At 33.2% G+C, this 5,259-nt stretch overlaps 1 long non-coding RNA gene across 1 annotated transcript in view; it reads right to left on the bottom strand.

Annotated features, from left to right (window-relative positions):
* Positions 1-5,259, bottom strand: part of LOC111085361 — a 19,519-nt gene that overhangs the window by 12,538 nt on the left and 1,722 nt on the right. The window contains exon 2 of the long non-coding RNA XR_002610211.1: positions 3,102-3,207. This is a non-coding gene — a long non-coding RNA (uncharacterized LOC111085361). The remainder of the gene's footprint in view (positions 1-3,101; positions 3,208-5,259) is intronic.

Below are 5,259 nucleotides of genomic sequence, written 5' to 3'. Positions count from 1 at the left end.
GACTTCCTTGAGTTTAAAAGTTAGGTTTTGCGTTTTTGGTAAATGAGAATAGACGTTTAAGATCGTCGTTAGGACAGATCTCACCAGTACATCCATGTAATTAATTTGTTACAAAACTCGGAGAAACTATCTTTAAGCAGTTAGGGTGGATTTTCGTGTCGGTATGCGGTCTCTACTTAGAATAGCTGCTATGGACACCCTTGACATTGCCAAATAATATCAGGGTCCTCTCTGTAGGTACAGGGAACAATGCCACTGCCACAGAAGGAGGGAACTTCTCGAGAAAAAGTGGAACACCGTGCGGTAGGTGAAGCCCTAAGGTGTGGCTGTCTCAGCGGGAGGGACAGAGTTACAGCGTGAGCATGATCACAAAGCCGTACGTCAGTCATGTCGGTGAGTGAGAAGCTAATCCATTTAAGGCGACAAATTATTTTACAGCAAGTTCCTTTCTGAAAGCTTTGTTAAAGGTGCGAACTGATTTACACGAGAAGCTCTGCGAGCTACTTTACTTTACATTCCTTTAAGAAGCTAGTAATATTAGCAACCTACCAGTTGGTCACAGGTGAAGTTAAAGCTAAGGAACGAAGTCGCTGAGGACTTCATTCACCCATTTACCACGTACGTTTTACAATCCGCGGGGGTCTTCTCTTATTTCATGAATAATAGGATTTGCAGTAAGCGTGATTAATGTTTCTCAGCACGTGTGTTTTACTTTTGATGATGTGTTGGTCTGTAAAACCGTCTGCTGATCCCCTCCAAAACACTTGGGTCAACAAAGGAAAGGCTCCCATGGAAAATTGTTTCTAAATACCTGAAGTCATTGCTAACTGTTATTGATTCTTTCTACTGTGAATAAACTGACATGAAAGCGCAATTTGTGATGATTCTGGTTCTACGAACACTGATGTATTTAAAACAGGGCCACCAACGTCGGAAACCGAACAGTAAATATAAAAAACTAAGCGTTTATACATACCGTAAATTATTTAATATGCTGTTCGACAGAGAACTGGTTTTATCATTTACGATATATATATATAATTTTCACTACCTTATTAATGATGATATTAGAAGTTATAATATTTTTAAGATTGATATCATACACTTAACTACTAGATTATCACATTAGCTTTATACAATATTTTTTTCTGTGACGAGTCTAAGCCATCTTTTCTCTGTGTTAAAATACGTTCATGTTAAGTTACATAACTTGAAAAAACTGAACTACAATCAGTACTGGATTTTACGTCCTTTATTTTATATCAGACAACACAGCAACGCAAGCGGTTGTCTGTAAGATTCCAAGGAAATTGGTAAAGTAATTCGAGGAGCAGCTACAGTAGTTCTTTTACAGACTGTAAAACGTGAACTTGCTTACTGATGTAGTTTAGGATTTTTAGTGATTCACACGAAGCACAAAGTATTTTCACTTGTAATTCTGGAACTTGTTCACACTTATTTCTGTTCTCCAAGGCCAGTCCTTTAAATCACCTGTACAAACTGGTCATTATATTTCAGTTTTTGCCTCACTTAAGAATTAATTATACGTTAAGCAGAAAAAAGAAAACAGCAAATGATGAAATTTAAAATAACTACCTCCTGCTACCTGATTGAAATAGCAAATTTTATAAGAACAGTAGCCAGAACACAAGTAACACAAAGTTACAGTTTGCAGTAACTCAAATTCCCTGCTAATATTTTACTTCACTGTACACTATTTCTCTATTGACAAGCTACACATGAGAAGATAATAAAACAAAAGTTATCAACTTGACAGTCAATTCTGTTATTCATCTCAAGGAGACGAACCAAACTGTTGTGGCGGTGAATGCTGCTTTCTGGCTGTCTTCACTCTAGTCAGTAATTTGAAGTTGGAAACGGTTATACCTGAATACTAAGGGTCTCTAATCTGGTTGCTTAACCCACGTGTATATAAGTTTTAAAAACTGTCCTAATATTTGTTTTATATTTTGTATTCAACTTATTCATCGGTATTAACAAACAGCTTTAATAGTGATCAAATACCCTGAAATAATTTTGTTAAAAACAGAGACCATTACGAAAATATTTAAACTCAAAAATATTAAAACTTACAGAAATACAAAATATTCAGAAACAGACAGATATATATTTTTAAATTATATTAAAATCAGTTGAATAAAACCACACAATGATCGATCATCCACTGCATAAGACACTGTAAAGCTAAGCTTTTGTAGTATTTGATAACTACCATAAACAAAAGTGTGGATTAATATGCCCATTAATACGAAGAGCATAGTAACTTTAAGATTTTTAGATATAATCAATCACCTACACAAGCATTTTGTTGATGTTTTTCTTTTTTGCAAATTTCGTCTTACCTTTATTGTCCTACTTCATGTTAACTTTGTGAGTAAACAACATGATTTGTTAAACTAATAAAAGCGTGGATGAGTTATACAGCGTGCAAAGACAAACATATGAAATATGTAGTTGGATAGTTAATTAACAAACAACAGAAATATGAGAGATGGAAGAAAAAAGGACACAGATGGAAAAACTGTATCGCATTTCTCTTGTATCTAAAAAGGCTTCCTGGGAGTAAGAGTCAGGAATTCATTAGTCTTTACGTTATCACTTATTTTGATAAATAACAATAACAAGTGTTTTAGGCCAATAACAACATTTTCTCAAGTTATGGTAAATATAAATAATACTTCCGCAGGAAATTTTAACAGTAAGACAATTTTTTGTTCCACAGGTTTCCAAGAAGCTTAAAACCATGCCATAACAACCATACACTCACACACACACATATATATATATATTAGTATTTATATGCGTGTTGTCACATACTCGACTTTTCTAAATGAAACTGTCTTTGATACAATGAAGGACAGGTGTAGACATCTAGTTTTCTATAATAGTACATGTTGTATAACAGTTCCATACTTTTTCATACATAAATTTGTGTAATTTAATTAATTAAAACTATGCTTTCTTCTTCAAGGATAACTAAACTACATATCTACAGCAATGTTGCATCTTATGTGATAATGTTTGAAACAAACAGCAATCTGTATAATTTTATGTAAATGCTGTTTACACATCTTACATACCTGATGATATCCTGATTTTACGTTTTGGGTGTGTAATTTTCTGGATGGAAACGTATGATGTTCTTGGCTTAATCACACCAGACTCCATGGAAGCTACGATTATGAGCTAGTTATTTTCAAATGAAATAGATACAGAATATTTGGTGATAAAAATACGCACACAAGTAAGTAGTCATATGTAAACTAAACGTTTTAAGAAGGTATGTGATTTATTTTATTAAAATTTATACATCACATAACTCAATTAAAAAAGGTGCCTTTTTTTTTTACTCCTTTCTCTTCATATGTTACTGTGCATATACTGTACTTATGCTATCACTCAACTTCACTCACTACTCTGTTAAGTCATATTATGCTATCACTCAACTTCAATCAGCACTCAGTTTGAATCATTATCCTGTTAAGTCATATATCGCTATGACTTGTGTTTTTTTTGTTTATTGTAGAGGAAAACCACATTGGGATATCTCCTGTGTCCACCGCGGGGGACTGAATTCCGGATTTTAGTGCTGTAAGTCCGTAGACACACCGTTGACCCACCGGGGACCAAATGCTATGTATATCTTATACAAAATGCTTGCGTACAACTTTAATCTACCCTTAAATATAGTCACAGTCTTGATGTTAAAATTAGGTTTGTACAGTACAAAAGTTTTAAAGGACGCTAATTAATCAAGCATTTAAGCCAGGGGTTAGGAATTATTAACCCAAAAATTTACAAACTTCATAATTGTATATTTAGCTCTAACCCTTGAGCTAATGACAAAGGTATTATTATTATTCCGTAAAAACTAAACAAAATACACATAAAACTATTATTATAACTATAATTGATGACATAAATAGCTTCTCGACCACTACTCTATTTTTTGTATCTCAGCTGGCTTGAAAAGCTCTAGCATTAGTAAAAAGGTTTGTAGGCACCACATATAATAAAAATAGTGGTTTTTACATGGTATTAAATTCTTCTTTACATTTACTCATGCTTTTATAATTACTGCTGAGCCACTGGGGGGCTATATTTTTTATTATCTGATTTGTTTGATTGAAGTTAAGCACAAAGCTACACAATGGGCTATCTGTGCTCTGCCCACCACGGATATTGAAACCCGGTTTCTAGCGTAGTAAGTCCGCAGCCACTGGAGGGCTTATTATCTCAGCATTTGCGATGTGCTAAAAGAACAATTATGAATCTCTTTCTTTAAGATATAAACTGTGTAATGAATTTGTTTTAATGTATTACTAATTTTCCTCTTACACAAGGGTACCAATGAGTCATGTATGAACAACATTTAGGCATGCTTCTCTCGATATGCGATTATTTATGTGATTAATTTTTATGAGACGCTAGATCAAAATGTTCCTATGTTAGTAATCAAATACCGATGATATGCTGAATACTTTAAGCATAGTCTGTGTCATAGTAGCCGAATAAAATCGCTAGAAAATAAACACGTAAGCACCCATAAACCCTGTGATATGAAAGTGTAACGTGTTTATAGGCTTTAAACATTAATTTTATTTCTCGTTTTTATTTTGTTTTATAAGATATATCATCAAATTCGTTCAACATTAAATCGTATTAAGAACATGATAATATCTAACGACTCACCTCTTAAGGTGAAATTTCAAAACACATATATATAACATTATAGAATTATTTCACCCACTTCCTTGCTTTGATCTTTAATATTCTTGTTTAGAATTGAACAGGGAATATAAAAGTATTAGATGATATTAACCTGTCAGTTGTTTTTAATTCTAAAAACAGAGAGCATTGGAATTGAAATATGAACCTAATTGCCATTAGTAATTTTTTATTGAAAGAACCTACTTAGTTGGTCTAGAAACACTTTCTGTATTTTAAGCGTTCTGATTGTTGTTCGTTGTTAAGCGATCCTGAGCCGCACGAGGCATTTTAATTTGTATAAAAAACACATGCAAATGTTATGTATTATCGATAAAGCTTCACGTTTTTTGCAAATTATCTATATGAAGTGTTAGCATGATTTTTGAAATACACATAAAGAAAAGTTAATACAAGTCATCTAACCTATATAAAAAGTCAATGTGTGTCACGTCACGCTTGATTTCTCGAAATAGGAGGAGTCATAAAAGCCAAAATGCATTTATCCAGATAGAATTGCTGCTTGCCCAT

The sequence above is a fragment of the Limulus polyphemus genome, unplaced genomic scaffold (genome assembly GCF_000517525.1).
Source record: "Limulus polyphemus unplaced genomic scaffold, Limulus_polyphemus-2.1.2 Scaffold348, whole genome shotgun sequence".
Taxonomy (NCBI): Eukaryota; Metazoa; Arthropoda; class Merostomata; order Xiphosura; family Limulidae; genus Limulus; species Limulus polyphemus.
This window is presented reverse-complemented; position numbering and strand designations above follow the sequence as displayed.